The sequence below is a fragment of the Ranitomeya variabilis genome, chromosome 2 (assembly GCF_051348905.1).
Source record: "Ranitomeya variabilis isolate aRanVar5 chromosome 2, aRanVar5.hap1, whole genome shotgun sequence".
NCBI lineage: Eukaryota > Metazoa > Chordata > Amphibia > Anura > Dendrobatidae > Ranitomeya > Ranitomeya variabilis.
Genome location: NC_135233.1, coordinates 505,477,284 through 505,496,446, shown reverse-complemented (window position 1 = coordinate 505,496,446; position 19,163 = coordinate 505,477,284). Strand labels below are relative to the sequence as shown.

Here is a 19,163-nt window from a genome sequence, read left to right as displayed (position 1 = left end):
TTGACATTTTTGGTATCTTATTTATAGCACTTGTTGGTAAATGCGACGCATCATCTCATTAATTTCTTTGGATTAGTACTTGAACTGAGCAGTTCTCAATATAGTTTTGTGTTAATTAGTGTTCTAAAAGTTTGCTCATAGCTTGATTTTTGCACTAACTTTATGTTGTTGTCTGTTTTCCAGTGAAAAGCATGAACTCATCAAGAAGAAGTTGTCTTAACGATCCAGACTCATTCTGTTACATTTGTGGTGAATACACACTGCCAAAACATAGAAGAAACATAACAGACTTCGTAAAAAAAAAGTGTATTTTGCCTATTTTGGGGTTATGCTTGGGGACCAAGACAAGTTTTGGGCACCACACATAGTGTGCAAAGCATGTATCGAATTATTACGAAAATGGAGCAAAGGACAAAGAAAAAGCTTCAATTTTGGTGTTCCAATGGTGTGGAGAGAGCCAAAAAATCATCATGATGACTGTTATTTCTGTGCAGTGCAAGTGCAAGGATTCAATAAGCATAAAAAACGAAAATGGGAGTAACATGGAATCTGCAAGAAGGCCTGTCCCTCATTGTGAAGATGTGCCTGTACCTGTGTTTACCATAAATAACAGTCATCATGATGATTTTTTGGCTCTCTCCACACCATTGGAACACCAAATTTGAAGCTTTTTCTTTGTCCTTTGCTCCATTTTCGTAATAATTCGATACATGCTTTGCACACTATGTGTGGTGCCCAAAACTTGTCTTGGTCCCCAAGCATAACCCCAAAATAGGCAAAATACACTTTTTTTACGAAGTCTGTTATGTTTCTTCTATGTTTTGGCAGTGTGTATTCACCACAAATGTAACAGAATGAGTCTGGATCGTTAAGACAACTTCTTCTTGATGAGTTCATGCTTTTCACTGGAAAACAGACAACAACATAAAGTTAGTGCAAAAATCAAGCTATGAGCAAACTTTTAGAACACTAATTAACACAAAACTATATTGAGAACTGCTCAGTTCAAGTACTAATCCAAAGAAATTAATGAGATGATGCGTCGCATTTACCAACAAGTGCTATAAATAAGATACCAAAAATCTCAAAAACTTGAGCCAATCTGGCAAAACTGATGACATATTCAGAATCAGCACCCCAAAAATACCCTAAATTCGATGAAATATCTTTGGCACCAAAAATGCTGTTGACCAGTGTAATCTAACATCTTTTTCTCATATTTTAGGCTATGTGCACACGTTCAGGATTTCTTGCAGAAAATTTCTGAGAAAAACCTGAAATTTTCTGCAAGAAATCTGCAAGAAATCTGCATGCCTTTTTGCCGCGTTTTTGCGGCGGTTTTGCAGCTTTTTTGGTGCGATTTTTCCGGTCATTTCCCAATGCATTTTATAGTGGGAAATCCGCAAAAAACCCGCAAAATTAACCCCTTTCTGACCTTGGACGGGATAGTACGTCCGAGGTCAGAAGCCCCTCTTTGTTGCGGGCTCCGGCGGTGAGCCCGCATCAAAGCCGGGACATGTCAGCTGTTTTGAACAGCTGACATGTGCCCGTAATAGGTGCGGGCAGAATCACGATCTGCCCACGCCTATTAACTAGTTAAATGCCGCTGTCAAACGCAGACAGCGGCATTTAACCGGCGCTTCCGGCCGGGCAGCCGGAAATGATCGCATCGCCGACCCCCGTCACATGATCGGAGGTCGGCGATGCTTCAGAATAGTAACCATAGAGGTCCTTGAGACCTCTATGGTTACTGATCCCCGGCAGCTGTGAGTGCCACCCTGTGGTCGGCGCTCACAGCACACCTGCTACATAGCAGCGAACATCAGATCGCTGCTATGTAGCAGAGCCAATCGTGCTGTGCCTGCTTCTAGCCTCCCATGGAGGCTATTGAAGCATGGCAAAAGTAAAAAAAAAGTAAAAAAAAATGTGAAAAAAATAAAAAATATATAAAAGTTTAAATCACCCCCCTTTCGCCCAATTCAAAATAAATCAATAAAAAAAAAAATCAAACCTACACATATTTGGTATCGCCGCGTTCAGAATCACCCGATCTATCAATTAAAAAAAGCATTAACCTGATCGCTAAATGGCGTAGTGAGAAAAAAAATTGAAACGCCAGAATTACGTTTTTTTGGTCACCGCGACATTGCATTAAAATGCAATAACGGGCGATCAAAAGAACGTATCTGCACCAAAATGGAATCATTAAAAACGCCAGCTCGGCACGCAAAAAATAAGCCCTCATCCGACCCCAGATCATGAAAAATGGAGACGCTACGAGTATCGGAAAATGGCGCAATTTTTTTTTTTTTTAGCAAAGTTTGGAATTTTTTTTCACCACTTAGATAAAAAATAACCTAGTCATGTTAGGTGTCTATGAACTCGTACTGACCTGGAGAATCATAATGGCTGGTCAGTTTTAGCATTTAGTGAACCTAGCAAAAAAGCCAAACAAAAAACAAGTGTGGGACTGCACTTTTTTTGCAATTTCACCGCACTTGGAATTATTTTCCCGTTTTCTAGTAGACGACATGCTAAAACCAATGATGTCGTTTAAAAGTACAACTTGTCCCGCAAAAAATAAGCCCTCACATGGCCAAATTCACGGAAAAATAAAAAAGTTATGGCTCTGGGAATGAGGGGAGCGAAAAACAAACACGGAAAAACGCAAAATCCCAAGGTCATGAAGGGGTTAATGAACATGCTGCATTTTTTACCGCAATGCGTTTTTTTCGCGGAAAAGAACGCATCATGTGCACAAAAATTGCGGAATTCATTCTAAATGATGGGATGCATATTGTATGCTGTGTTTTTGCGGTTTTATAGCGTTTTTATCTCGAAAAACCGCGAAAAAAACACGAAAAATCAGCAACACAGCCTTAGGATACATCAGGGGCTTATCTACAGCATTCCAGAATGCTGTAGATAAGCCCCTGATGCCGATGGGCTTACCTCACCCGCGATTTTGGGGGTGACAGGTTCCCTTTAAGAATTGAGCAAACCCCTAATTTAGACAGTCCAAGACTTTCTGGTGAAACCTTCCTTTTTGGGAGCCAGGGCTCAGCTGCTTGTCTACCACAGGATTAAAGAGACAGTAAAATCTTAAAAAATACTGTATAATCGTGTTTGTGTGTGTTTCCTCTGTGTTCTGTGGCTTCCTCCCACATTCCAAAGACATTCTGATAGAGAATCTAGATTGGAGATACTGCCGATAATATCTGTAAGCGCTGTGGAATTTATTGCGCTATATAAGTGAGTAAAATATATATAATTAATAAATAAATCTTATACTTTCATGCCAGTATGCAAGTAGTTGCTATATTTTCAATACCAGGAAGAAAATAAAGCTTTTCTTAATTTTTCATCAATGGATTTGTGAAGTTACCAACTCTGTATATATTAATGAAAAATCTAGAAAATTATATTCAAATTTGTTTATATACATCATGTGTTTTTGCACATTGTTACAGTATCTGTATACATGTGTATTCCAACCTCACATTTGTACAGAGCGTTAATGCACCCATAGCAATCTATGGACTGCCATACTATACCCAAGTCCAGTGCCTGAGATGTTGCACGGGGTGGCATTGACCACTAGTAATCATTTTTTTACAACTCGAGTCCTTACACAAAGAGCTACTGGGACTGAACTCTAAAGGAGGGACCTATGGTACCAGAACTATTGTCGACAGGATGAGCATGCCCATACACACATCCAATTAAAAATTACTATGGAGTAAAACGTTACTAAATTACTGCTCTGCACTTCTTCTGCGAGCCTTAGGCCTATAGCCTATCATAGGTCCACAGATGCAAAGGATGTCAATGTTCCATTGCAGTCGACATCGGGTCCGGTCTTAAAGGGGATGTCACGGTGGCTGCGACCCGGTCCGTGGCCCTGGGCATCCAATTAAAGGGAAAGATCTTTAAAGGGATTTGTAATGTCTATGTTCGTGATGCCACCTGTGGTTTTCGGTCAGTGATGACCGACGCTGCTTAAAAGGGTCCTCTGGGGTGATAGTATGCAGCAAGATGGTGATGCTTCCCACAGGTAATAGCGGGGTCCCCAGGGCTTCCCAAGTGTATGGCAAGATGGTGTAAGCCGATAAATGAGCAACGACTGAGGACACAGGTTTGGAAAGTCTTTACCTGGTTTACTGATGGTAGTAGTAGTCCTCAGTCCAGGGTACCAAGTGCAGGGTAGCTGTGGTCCGGCCGGCTGTATGATAGGCAGTTCGAGCCTGTTTATAGGGACTCTATCATGCCCGGTCTCTAAAGTTAGTGCTTTACCTCAGACTTGATGCAGGCAATCGACCTACAGTCCTATACCCTCCGGTTCTGCTAAGTGCCTTAGAGTCCCACTATAGCCTCGGGCTCCCAGTGCCTGGTTCTGCGCTCTGACTCCCAGGGTGTCCTTCTGCTGTTCCCCTGCTGAGCCTCTTCCTCTTCTATGCTACTTCCCTCTAAGCTCCTCCACAATTCAACTCTCCTGCTTCTCACTCTTTCCAGGGCTAGCAGCTCCCTCGTGGCTGCTCAGCCCCCACGTCTGCTCCGGACATCCTTCTACTCTCCTCTCCTCTCTCAGACTCACTACAAACTGACTGGCTCCTCCTCCAGACCAGGATACATAATGTCTAAGGAATCTCCCCTGAATCTGGGTCCTGAGCTCCCCCTCCTGGCCTAGATTCAGATGTGTTGAATGCAAGTACCTTACCTGATAGAGAGAATCCCCCTTGCCTCCAAGCGTGATATCACCCTCCCTAAAAGGAAGGCAACATCACTGCAACAACCGGTTACCTGGGGTGTTGCACATGTGCTGGTAGTGGGAGGAAGAAAACAGCTAGTTGTCATGGCAAAAAGAATAGATGAGTCTAATGCGACAAAACAACCCTCCAACTTCCTTCAGAAAAACTATATTTGCCATATCATGTCGAAACTTAAATCAATCGAGAGTCAACCCCCTGACTGGTTATGGCTTGAATTCCTGGTTAGATTGAAATCGCCAATCACCAGATTGGTTTCTAAGTTATACGCAAACCTCTTCAAGACCCCAAACCAATTTAAACCCCTATATCTCTCTTCCTGGGAGGCAGAATTAAAAATTACACTATCCCCCCGGGAAACTCAACAGGTACTTGCTAACTCCCACGGGTTCACTAGATGTATTTTACTACAAGAGAACGCGTTTAATATTCTTTCTAGGTGGTACAGAACCCCAGAGTGACTATTCCACTTAGGACTAACTGACTCTCCGTTGTGTTGGAGATGCTCCCAATCTATAGGGACTCTACTACATATCTTTTGGTACTGCCCGGGATTATCACAATTCTGGACCGACATAAATAAATCTCTACACAGTATGGGCCTAATGTCGCAAGGCCTGACTCCCCAGGATGTATTGCTCTCCCTCCCTTCCACATCTTTTAAACCAGGGAAACATGAGCTGCTTCCCATTCTAGTCGCAGCTGCTAAACATCTGATTTCTACACACTGGAGGCAACTAGCTCCCCCAACGCTGAAAGAATGGACATCAAAGGTTCAAGACCTATTTCGCTTAGAAGAACTTTCTAGCTGGGAAACTCGCTCCCACGAGAAATTCCAAAAGTCTTGGCTTCCCTGGATTAAATTCTCATCCAACTCTGGCGGACTTGGCCGCCTTTCCTTCTGAAATCCATTTCTACTTATAGACATGCTTCGCTATGCGCAACTCCTGTTTTCCCCTCTCCTCCTTCCGGGGTTCTAAGACACGGCGCCGTGGCCGTGCCCACCATCTTGGCTGTCTTGCCACTTCGCCTGACTTATCTTCTTTATGAGCCTTTTGTCCTTCCTCACCCCCAGTAACGAATAAATTGCTTACGTTAATTCCTACCGTCACTTCCTATAGCCTTTATTTATTTATTTTATACGTTTAATAATTCAATTTTAGGCTATTCTTTCTAGGCATGAAACAGTTTGTTCATGTTTTTATGCTCACTTGTCTTCTTACAGCTATATTTGCATTGATTTCCTGTATCTTCTAGTGCATCTTAGTCTCTTCTGTATCAACATTTATTTGAGATCTATTTGTGAGCATATATGTTTTGATATTTGTCTATGTTACTTGAAAACATAAAGAATTAAAAAAAAAAAATAGATGAGAAATGCTGTGACATCTTTGTGTTCATTATCCCTCTACTGTGACATAATTTTGTTTATTGTCCCTGTATTGCGACATCACTGTGTCTAATTTCCTCTCTCTATGACATCACTATGTGTATTGTTCCTGTCCTGTGACATCACTGTGTGTATTATCCCTGTTCTGTGACATAATTAAGTTTATTGTCCCTGTATTGAGACATCACTGTGTCTATTTTCCCCTCTCTATGGCTGGAGTCACACTTGGCGTAAGACAATACGCCACGTATTATACGTCCGTACTACGTCCGTAATACGGAGAAATGTTCCCAAAATAGTGATCCGTAGTCAGGGTGTGTCAGCGTATTTTGCGCATGGCATCCTCCGTATGTAATCCGTATGGCATCCGTACTGCGAGATTTTCGCGCAGGCTTGCAAAACCGACATCTAATGGATTTATGTGCTCAAATGTTAGGGAAAACATATATACAGTATATATATATATATATATATATATATATATATATATGTCATTGAGACACATATATATATATTCTGTATTTAGATTTCATTCAGCGCGATATCTGTGAACAGCCGGTAATTCAATTGCCGGCTTTTCATTTCTCCTGCACAAACCCGACAGGATATGAGACATGGTTTACATACAGTAAACCATCTCATATCCCCTTTTTTTTTGCATATTCCACACTACTAATGTTAGTAGTGTGTATGTGCAAAATTTCAGCGCTGTAGCTGCTAAAATAAAGGGTTAAATGGTGGAAAAAATTGGCGTGGGCTCCCGCGCAATTTTCTCCGCCAGAGTAGTAAAGCCAGTGACTGAGGGCAGATATTAATAGCCAGGAGAGGGTCCATGTTTATTGGCCCCCCCTGGCTACAAACATGTGCCCCCAGCCACCCCAGAAAAGGCACATCTGGAAGATGCGCCTATTCTGGCACTTGGCCACTCTCTTCCCACTCCCTGTAGCGGTGGAATATGGGGTAATGAAGGGTTAATGCCACCTTGCTATTGTAAGGTGACATTAAGCCAGATTAATAATGGAGAGGCGTCAATTATGTCACCTATCCATTATTAATCCAATTGTTTGAAAGGGTTAAAAAACACACACACACACACATGATTTAAAAGTATTTTAATGAAATAAACACAGCGGTTGTTGTAATAATTTATTGTTCTCTCAATCCATTTCCAGGCCCTCGCTTGGCAAAATAATAAACGCACAAGATACATACCTTCTGCTGAAACGTCACGTCCCACGAAGTAATCCATCTGAAGGGGTTAATTAATATTACAGGCACGAGCTGCGATAAACCACTCGCTCGTGCCTGTAATCCCCCGGGTGCTGAAAGGAAAGCAGTGATCTATACTTACATTCAGTCGCGGTGATGCACCCCTGCTGGATGTTCTCATGAACTGCAGCCTGGGAACTTTTTCCCACGCTCCAGGTCATATGAGGAAATCCACCAGGGGGCGCATCACCGCGACTGAAGGAAATGTAGGTCAATGACCTACATTTCATTCATTCGCCGGGGGATTACAGACACGAGCGAGTGGTTTATCGCAGCTCGTGCCTGTAATATTAGTTAACCCCTTCAGATGGATTACATCGTGGGAAGTGATCGGACATCAGAAGGTATGTATCTTGTGCGTTTATTATTTTGCCAAGCGAGGGTTTCCTGATGGATTGAGAGAGCAATAAATTATTAAAACAATCGCTGTGTTTATTTCATTAAAATACTTTTAAATCATGTGTGTGTGTGTGTGTTTTTTAACCCTTTCAAACAATTGGATTAATAATGGATAGGTGTCATAATTGACGCCTCTCCATTATTAATCTGGCTTAATGTCACCTTACAATAGCAAGGTGGCATTAACCCTTCATTACCCCATATCCCACCACTACAGGGAGTGGGAAGAGAGAGGCCAAGTGCCAGAATAGGCGCATCTTCCAGATGTGCCTTTTCTGGGGTGGCTGGGGGCAGATGTTTTTAGCCACGGGGGGGCCAATAACCATGGACCCTCTCCTGGCTATTAATATCTGCCCTCAGTCACTGGCTTTACCACTCTGGCTGAGAAAATTGCGCGGGAGCCCACGCCAATTTTTTCCGCCATTTAACCCTTTATTTCAGCAGCTACAGCGCTGAAATTTTGCACATACACACTACTAACATTAGTAGTGTGGAATATGCAAAAAAAAAGGGGATGTGAGATGGTTTACTGTATGAAAACCATGTCTCATATCCTGTCGGGTTTGTGCAGGAGAAATGAAAAGCCGGCAATTGAATTACCGACTTTTCACTAACACCGCTGCGTATTTCTCGCAAGTCACACTGCTGGTCCGTGTGGAATCCGTATTTTTCTCGCCCCCATAGACTTTCATTGGCGATTTGTTTGCGCAATACGCTGACAAACGCAGCATGCTGCGATTTTGTACGGCCGTAGAAAGCCGTATAATACTGAACCGTAATATACGGCTAATAGGAGCAGCCCCATTGAGAATAATTGTGCCGTATGTTATGCGAGTTTTACGGACGTACAGTAGTTTCTGCGCTCTTACGTCCGTAAAACTCGCATGTGTGACGCCGGCCTATGACATCACTATGTGTATTATCCCTGTACTGTTACATCAATGTTTTATCCCTATACTGTGACATCACTGTGTATATTCCCTGCTCAATGACAACATTATGGGTATTATCCCTGTACTGTGACATCATCATGTCTATTATCCCTGTACTGTGACATTACTGCATCTATTGTCCCTGTACTGTGACATCACTAAATATTATCCCTTTTCTGTGACATCACTATATATTATCCCTGTACTGTGACATCACTGTGTCTATTATCCCTGCTCAATGACAACATCATATTATTATCCCTGTACTGTGACATCATCATGTGTATTATCCCTGTACTGTGACATTACTGTGCATTTATTGTCCCTGTACTGTGACATCACTAAATATTATCCCTGTTCTGTGACACCACTATGTATTATCCCTGTACTGTGACATCACTGTGTATTTTTCCTGTACTGTGATATCACTAGGTATTATAATTTCACTGTGACACCATTATGTATTATCCCTGTACTGTGACACCATTATGTATTATCCCTGTACTGTGACATCACTATGTATTATCCCTGTACTGTGACTTAATTATGTATTATCCCTGTACTGTGACACCACTATGTATTATATCTGTACTGTGACATCACTGTGTATTATCCCTGTACTGTGACATCACTGTGCATTATCCCTGTACTGTGACATCACTGTGCATTATTCCTGTACTGTGACTTAAAGTACATTCCAGGGAGCGAAAGTATTCGGTTCCCTGGAATGTTTTAACCTTTTCCCACATATCATGCTTCAAACATAAAGATACCAAATATAGATTTTTGGTGAAGAATCAAAAACAAGTGGAACACAATTGTGAAGTTGAACGAAATTTATTGGTTATTTTAAATTTTTGTGGAAATTCAGCAACTGAAAAGTGGGCCGTGAAATATTATTCGGCCCCTTTACTTTCAGTGCAGCAAATTCACTCCAGAAGTTTATTGTGGATCTCTGAATGATCCACTGTTGTCCTAAATGCCTAATGATGATAAATATAATCCACCTGTGTGTAATCAAGTCTCCGTATAAATGCACCTGCTCTGTGATAGTCTCAGGGTTCTGTTTGAAGCACAGAGAGCATCATGAAGACCAAGGAACACAACAGGCAGGTCCGTGATACTGTTGTGGAGAAGATTAAAGCTGGATTTGGATGCAAAATGATTTCCAAAACTTTAAACATTCCAAGGGGTACTGTGCAAGCGATCATATTGAAATGGAAGGAGTATCATACCACTGCAAATCTACAAAGACCCAGCTGTCCCTCTAAACTTTCATCTCAAACAAGGAGAAGACTGATCAGAGTTGCAGCCAAGAGGCCGATGATCACTCTGGATGAACTGCAGAGATCTACAGCTGAGGTGGGACAGTCTGTCCATAGGACAACAATCAGTCGTACACTGCACAAATCTGGCCTTTATGGAAGAGTGGCAAGAAGAAAGCCATTTCTCAAAGATATCCATAAAAAGTGTTGTTTAAAGTTTGCAACGAGCCACCTGGGAGACATACCAAACATGTGGAAGAAGGTGCTCTGGTCAGATGAAACCAAAATCAAACTTTTTGGCAACAATGCCAAACGATATGTTTGGCGTAAAGGCAACACAGTTCATCACCCTGAACATACCATCCCCACTGTCAAACATCGTGGCAGCATCATGGTTTGGGCCTGCTTTTCTTGACTTGAGACTGGGATGGAGATTTGTCTTCCAACAAGACAATGATCCCAAACATAAAGCAAAATCTACAATGGAATGGTTCACAAATAAACGTATCTAGGTGTTAGAATGGCCAAGTCAAAGTCCAGACCTCAATCCAATCAAGAATCTGTGGAAAGAGCTGAAAACTGCCGTTCACAAACGATCTCCATCAAACCTCACTGAGCTCGAGCTGTTTGCCAAGGAAGAATGGGCAAGAATTTCAGTCTCTCGACATACAAAACTGATAGAGACATAACCCAAGCGACTTGCAGCTGTAAGAGCAGCAAAAGGTGGCGCAACAAAGTATTAAGTTAAAGGGGCCGAATAAAATTGCACGCCCCACTTTTCAGTTTTTGAATTTCCACAAAAATTTAAAATAACCAATAAATTTTGTTCAGCTTCACAGTTGTGTTCCACTTATTTTTGATTCTTCACCAAAAAATTTACATTTGGCATCTTTATGTTTGAAGCATGATATGTGGGAAAAGGTTGAAAAGTTCCAGGGAGCCTAATACTTTCGCAAGGCACTGTATTATCCCAGTACTGTGACATTACTAGGTATTATAATTGTACTGTGACATCACTCTGTGTATTATCTCCTTTCAGTGACATCACTGAGTTTACTTTCCTGCTCTGTGGGGGTGGAGTTTACTATTGTTCAAGGGCCACAAATGGGGCATAAGCACTACTGTTATATGGGGGACACATAGGGACATTTGCACTGTGTGGGGAATGAAGGGTGACATCACTGCTTTAATGTATTTTATTTTTAATGATACTGTTACTGTGTGAAGCATAAAACTAAGGTACTGGTACTGTGGGGCACAATGAAGACACTATTACACTATGGAGTTTTTATATAAGTGGGTAAAGAAGTACAGAGGGTAAACTAAAGCGATCGCCACAGATGTCTGTGTGTTACATTCTACAAGTCTAGCATTTGCATCAAGTGAAAACAAAAGAGAAAATGAATGCCTATTACTGAAGATGATATTGGTAAGTCACTGGATTTACCTATACACATATACAGTATGTTCTGCGGCAAGCCTATGTATACTGGTACTCTATGGTCACTATAAGATTGGTATTAGTTACTGTGTTTTTGGTCCAACTGTGATTCAACAACACATTGGATCATACTCAGATCAATGTTATTCTATGGAGCTATGCACATACTTGATTTTTACCTTGGACAAAGTCTGTCCAAGAAAAAAAATTGATAGCACTCGGCATGCAAGTCAATGGGTCTGTGGGGAAAAGAGCCAGGATAACGGTCCCTCTTGCGTGTCTGGGCCAGAACTGTCAAGGCTGTCACCATTGTTTCAGGGGGAAGAGATTTTGACCGGAGTAGTTCAGGATACCTGACTGATGGGAGCGGGTCCGACATAAATAGTGGTGTGAGCGGGAAGATGAGAGACTTGGTGGGAAACAAGCTTGTGAGCAGTGAGACAGTTGACTCCCTCTCGAAGGACCCACACCAGCTAGCTGCGCCTGTATTCCCAGTTAGCAAGACTGCCGACACATTCTACCTTCAGCCCAGAGAGATATCTGCACCGGGTAGTGACGGGGATGCACCTTGGCTCCTCTCACCACCGTGGAGGCACCGCTTAGTCCCATCTTTGTGATGCCTGCTACGGACCGGCCTGTGCCTGTGGCTGCATCCGCTGGACTGTGTGCTTCTACTGCGGCCTTGTCTACTGAACTTTCTGCTTCTTCCACTGTGGCACCGACATTCATCTCTACGCCACCGTGTGCCCGGATAAGGAGATCACGTGCCGAAGTGTAACACCCCAGGTAACCGGTTGTTACAGTAATGTTGCCTTCCTTTCGGGGAGAGTGATATCATGTTTGGAGGCAAGGAGGATTCCCTTTACCAGGTAACGCACCTACATACAACACAATCTGAATCCAGGCCAGAAGGGGGAGCTCAGAACCCAAATTCAGGAGAGCTTCCCCTGCTTTAAGTGTTCTGTTCTGGAGGAGGAGTCAGGAGTCTGGAGCAGACAGTGAAGGGAGAGGAGTGGAGAGCAGACAGTGGAGCCATGAATCTATGCTGTAGTAACATCACCCCAGAGGACCCCTTTAAGCAGCGTTGGTCCCTACTGACCAAGAACCACAGGTGGCGTCATGAGCACAAACTTTAATACAAATCCCTTTAAAAGACCTTTCCCCTTTAATTGGGTGCCCAGGGCCACAGACCGGGTCGCAGCCACCGTGACATCCCCCTTAAATGCGACCGGACCCGGTACCGAGTATCCCCATTGCGCTGGCGGGCATTCCAGAAGCACCCGGAGGATTCGTCATCTCAAGGAGACAATGCATCGCCCTTTTGCGGGAACGGATTAGAGACATCTTGCACTACCTGCGACACCCCCGAGGGATCTTCCACCCACCTTTCTCCACCGCACAGAGACTGATAAGTTAACCTGTTAATATTTCCTACATATGACTTACCCCATCCACAAGTTCACACCCTTTACCCCCTGCTTGTACTATCACTGTTTGATATAAAGAATCTGTTAACCCTTGCTCTGCCTCCTGTGTCTCACTGCATCCTATGCACTTGCTAGAACCCTACAGGTCCATCAAAAAAATTGAACTGCACACAGTTGAGATCTAAGTGCAGTCCAATTTTCGCACACTGGCAAAATGGGGAAAATGGAGAAATTTTTGTATGTATCCTGGCCTGGAGGAGAAGTTAGGCAGTAAGTCTCCAGGAGGGAGAGATAGGAGAAGGAAGTCTGGAACTGAGTGCAGACAACGGAGCCATGCAGCCAGAGAAGTGCTGCAGCTCCAGGGAAGACAGAGAATCTGAGGGGTTGAATGTGGTGGAGCTACAGAGGAAAGGAGCATATTAGAGATAAAGGGTTCAGAGGGGAACTGCGACCGGGCACCCTCAGAACCAGAGCGCAGCAACCGAGTACCAGGAGCCCGAGGTCGTGTCGTTCTCCAGGACGCATGACAGAAATGGAGGGCTAAGAACTTTAAGTGATAGGCCCACACCACGCCTGGGTCAAGATAGAGACCCTTTAAAACGGCTCAAGCTGCCTGTCATGCAAGCAAGAAGAAAAGAGGACTTTGCCAGTAAGCTTCAGGCAGCAGGGACCTCATGCAACAGCGCTTTAAGGAAAGACTCACGGACCTCAACTGGGAAAGGGATTCTACCATTGCCTCCGAGCCGGCCAGGACACCTGTACCTGGTACTCTGGACTGAGCTGCACTACTACCATCAGTAAACCAGGAAAAGAGGAAAAGACTTTACAACACTGTGTCCTCCACTTATTTTACCGGCAAACTACCATCTCTGCCATACACCTTGGGAGCCTTGAGGACCCAGCTTCACCTGTGGGAAGCATCACCATCTAACCGCCAAACCATCACCCCAGAGGACCCCTTTAAGTGGTTCAGCCTTACTGACCGAGAACCACAGGTAGCGTCACGAAAATAGACTTTCACAATTCCCCTTAAAAGACCATTCCCCTTTAATTGGGCGCCCAGGGCCATGGACCAGGTCGCAGCCACCGTGACATTCCCTTTAAGTGCGACTGGACCCGGTGCCAAGTTCCCCACTGCCCAGGCAGGCAACTTATTGGCACGACAGGTGGTCCGGGACTGTGGTGCTCAATAAGCGTCAAGCATTGTTAAAGTGACTGCTGCTACTTTGTACTTTTCTAAGAGTTCTTGAAGGTTTTAGAGTTGTTCCCTTCTCACCAATGGTACAACGTTATAGTGCCTTCAAGAACCACTATATAGTCGGCCATTAGATGGACTTTACTGTTGTGATATTGATGGCCTTCTCCAAGGATAAGCCAGTGATGTTTAAAGGTTGATTACTCCTCTACATGCATGGCACAATTTGCTATGTAAGTATGCAGTGTATAACACTGGTCTTGGAAAGTTTTTACAGATGTTTCTCACAAAATTAGAATATCATGAAAAAGTTAATTTATTTCAGTTCTTCAATACAAAAAGTGAAACTCATATATTAGATTAGAGTAATTACAGAGTGATCTATTTCAAGCGTTTATTTCTGTTAATGTTGATGATTATAGCTTACAGCCAATTAAAACCCAAAAGTCATTATCTCAGTAACTTAGAATAATAGAATAATTGACAAAAATCAACTGCAAAGGCTTCCTAAGCGTTTAAAAAGGTCCCTTAGTCTGTTTCAGTAGGCTCCACAATCATGGGAAAGACTGCTGACATGATAGAGGTCCTGAAGGCAGACATTGACACACTCCACAAGGAGGGTAAGCCACAAAAAGTAATTGCTTAAAGAAGCTGGCTGTTCCCAGAGTGCTGTATCCAAGCATATTAATGGAAAGTTGAGTGGAAGGAAAATGTGTGGTATGAAAAGGTGCACAAGCAACCGGGATAACCGCAGCCTTGAAAGGATTGTTAAGAAAAGGTCATTCATTGGGGAGATTCGCATGCAAGTGTACTGCTACTGGAGTCATTGCTTCAAGAGCCACCACACACAGACGTGTCTAGGATTAGAGATGAGCAAATTTGTTCAGATTCAGTGTTAAAATGTTTAAATGACATTTAAAACCTATACAAAGATCCAGCTGCTGAGATCCATAATAAATATACCATCACTTGGAGGTCTGGCTGCAGGATAAGGGTCTCAAAGTCCCTTGAGAACACTGAGTGGTAGTATACATATGCATCTACCATGTCTCCATACTGCCGCACTCACATAGGGGACTTTAAGATCCCATTCTCAAGATCAGGGGAGGAAGGGGGCTTTCACATCCAGACCACCAATGTTTTTACATTCAGAATTTACCTTTCTAGACAGTACCATGGCTTACTGGTTAGCACTGTTGTTTTGCAGTGCTGGGGTCCTAGGTTCAAATCCCACCAAAGACAATATCTACAAGAGTTTGCATGTTTCCTCAAGGTTCTCCAGTTTTCCCATGGTCGGAGCTCATAGCAAGTGAGCATTTCTGCTACACACAGGCAATCTGATCATCGCCTGTATGTAGCACAGGCTGCATACAGGCGATAAAAGTACTGCTGCTTCTAGTCTCCCATAGAGGCTATTGAAGCATGCAAAAAGAAGAAAAAAAAGTTTTTAAAAATATATATATAAAAAAGTTCTAATCACCCCCCATTCCCCCATTCAAAATAAAACAATAATACAAAATATATCAAATATACACATATTTGGTATCGTCACATTCAGAATTGCCTGATCTATCAATATACACTAAACGACGTAATTAGAAAAAAAATTCAAAACCCCAGAATTACGGGGTTTTTTGTCGCCGCTACATTGCACTAAAATGCAATAACAGGCGATCAAAAGATTGTATCTGCACCAAAATGGTATAAAAAAAACACATCAGCTCGGTGTACAAAAACATAAGCCCTCACCCAGCCCCAGATCATAAAAAATGGAGAAGCTGTGGGTCTTGGAAAATGGAGCCATTTTTTTTTTTTTTTTAAACAAATTTAGAATTTTTTTTCACCACTTAAATAAAAAAGAACCTAGACATGTTCGGTGTCTATGAACTCATAATGACCTGGAGAATCATAACTAGGTCAGTTTTAGCATTTAGAGAACATTGTAAAAACAACAACTTTGGAATTGCTTTTATTTTGCAATTTCATCGCACTTGGATTTTTTTTCCCGTTTTCCAGTACATGATATGTTAAAACCAATGATGTCGTTCAAAAGTACAACTTGTCTTGCAAAAAACAAGCCCTCACATGGCCATATTTACCAAAAAATAAAAAAGCTCAAACAACCTAATAGAAGAATAGTAATAAAAAATGATTATTTCACTCTGTCGTTACAAGACATATTTTCCTCCAGCAGAGACGTATATTCATCTTTACATATTGTTTTATATTTGTTTCCATTTTCAAATCAGTACAGATCAGTTAAACAAAACAAATGAAACCCTGGACTTGCCTTCCACTATTCTGCAGCCCTGATCCTAGAAAGTATTCTTGTTTTATTTACACAGCCTCTTCTAGTCCCAGGATTTCCCCTCCCCCATTTGTCTTTTCGGCACACTGTTGTATAGCTGGAAACATAACACAGCACCGTACCTTCTGCTCTACAATAGTTCTGTATGTGTTCAGCGGCCTCCTGATTGCCAGCAATGCAGAGTGTGGTCTACGCACTGCACACAGCAGCTTGGCCCCCAGCATTGCCTTCTGTTGTCATAGCCTCTCTCCCTTTTAGTCTTTCCCTTCCTGTCATGCTTGTTCCTGCTGCCAGTTTATTTTTCTGACCCTGTCATTGGATCCCAGTCACACAGATCCACCCTGTGCTTCTGGAAATGTGACACCTACTGCTTGTTATCTGTCCTTTCCATAGTACTCTGCTGGAGGACTGGGAGGGAAACTGTTGTAAAAAAAAAGGTAGACAACTAAATTCCTTGGTCAGGATGAAAAAATATTAAGATTTGAGAGTCCTCGGTGGTTGATACCTTTTAATGGCTAACTGAAAAGATGGTAACTAATTGCAAGCTTTCGAGACTACTCAGGTCTCTTCATCAGGCAAAGACTAATACACAATCTGAAGAGGCACATACTTATACACAACAGGGCACAGGAATAATGCAATAGATAAGACAGGTGACGTGAAGCGGAACTATCAATATGGGAGAGGGATAACCAGTTGTGGCCGTAAATATTGGATAAATTCATAGATAAGGAATGTGAAAGTTATATTGTCCTGTGAGTGGGGTCTGGTCCATGGTTGTGATGCCCTCAAATGGTCTGAGGGCCTTAGTTGATGTAGAAAGACATAAATCCATGTGACACATTCATTCCTGCACCGAGTGTGTCAAAGGTTGGTCAGGATTGACTTTCCAGACAAGAAAATAAGAAACATGTAAAAAAATGTGGACATTAACCCCTTAACGACAACCAATACGCCTTTTAACGGCGGTAGTTAAGGGTACTTAAACCACAGCAATGTTAATTAACGGCACTGTGGAAAAAGTACATAGCGCCCCCCCAGAGTCGGACTTTCTGCAGGGTCTCGGCTGCTGGGGGTAGACAAGACCCCAGAGAACATGATTCGGGTCGTTTTTTACCGATCCCCGGGTTGTGATCGCCTTTATTAACCGTATAACAGTGACCGCAAAAAAAAAGGCGATTTGCCATTTAATTTCTCTGTCCTCCGATGTGATCGCACATCAGAGAACAGAGAAATAGGGTCTCCGATCGCCCCCCAATACTTACCAGTGTCTCCCGGTGTCCCTGGGTCCTCATGCTTCCCCATGCGGCTGCTGGCATCTTCTTCCGGTAAGAAAATGGCGGGCACATGCGCAGTGCGCCCGCCGAGATCTGCCGGCTGGCACCCGGCAACTATAGGAAGATTTATCCTATTGGTTCATTTTGGTCTCTGTGATAGACCCTATCACAGTGATCAAAATAAAAAAAAATATAGTAAATAACCCTCTCCCCTTTATGAGCCCCTTAGTTAAGGAAAAATAATAAAATAAAGAAAATGCATTTATTCCCATTTTGCCATTAGGGTTAGAGTTGGTGAAAACCACATGCAAGAAGTTTATTAACACTTCACGTGCTTCACAGGAACTGAAGCAATGTGGAAGGAAAAAATTAACATTTTACTTTTTTTACAAAAATTTTACTTCAAAATCAAGTTTTTTTATTTTCACAAGAGTAAAATGAACCACAAAATTTGTTGTGCAATTTCTCCTGATACCCCATATGTGGGGGTAAACCCCTGTTTGGGTGCACCGCAGAGCTTGGAAGAGAAGGAAGGCCGCTTGACTTTTTCAATGCAGAATTGGCTGGAATTGAGATCGGACGCCATGTCGCATTTGGAGAGCCCCTGATGTGCCTATACAGTGGAAACCCCCCACATATGACACCATTTTGGAAAGTAGACCCCTTAATCCCTTTCTGCCATCGGTCGTACTATCCCATCAATGTGACCTGGGACTTAATTCCCATGGATGGGATAGTACCTCATACATGATCAGCTGCGCTCTCGGCTCGGATTATCACAGCTGACACCCGGGACTAAGTACCAGGAGCGGTGGGCACTTTAACCTCGCGAAACACTGCGATCAAACAAGATCGCAGCGTTCCGGTGGCATAGAGAAGCATCGCACAGGAGGGGGCTCCCTGCGTGCTTCCCTGAGACCCTCAGAACAATGCAATGTGATGGCCGTGGGGTCCTTCCAGGTCCTGCAGGGAGGTGACTTTCGCTGTGCCCGCTGAGAGCAGGCGCTGAGAAGCCTCCTACACTGCCTGTCAGATCGCTGATCTGACACAGTGCTCTGCAAAGTGTCAGATCAGTGATCTGACTTTATACAGTGATGTCCCACCCTGAGACAATGTAAAAAAGTTAAAAAAAATATCATACTGTGTAAAAATATTTTTTTTTAAATTCCTAAATAAGGAAAAAAAAAACATTGTACAAATAAATACATTTATTTATGTAAATTAAAAACAATAAAAGTACACCTTCATGCATAAGCAGGAGATTTGCTTTTTTTGTGTGTGTGTGTGTTTTGCTTTCATGATAAACATGTTACAGTGGGGTTTGTAACATGCTCTACTGGCAGTGAGGCAAGGGAAGCCTCTGTTGCCAGGTGCCACCCCAAATGACTGACAGTGGGGGGAGCTCTCTGAATGTATTTTAGGCTAAAGGGAATCTTTATTCCAACGATATATCACTTACTTTACTGGTTGCTGCAATTTTGGTAAAATCATTGT

At 42.8% G+C, this 19,163-nt stretch overlaps 1 protein-coding gene across 1 annotated transcript in view; it reads right to left on the bottom strand.

Annotated features, from left to right (window-relative positions):
* The window catches only part of BBOX1 (gamma-butyrobetaine hydroxylase 1), a 332,054-nt gene extending 315,398 nt beyond the window's left edge, over positions 1–16,656 (bottom strand). The window contains exon 1 of the mRNA XM_077288035.1: positions 16,515–16,656. The gene's annotated coding sequence lies outside the window, so the exon portion shown is untranslated. The remainder of the gene's footprint in view (positions 1–16,514) is intronic.
* Positions 16,657–19,163: the final 2,507 nt, after the last annotated feature.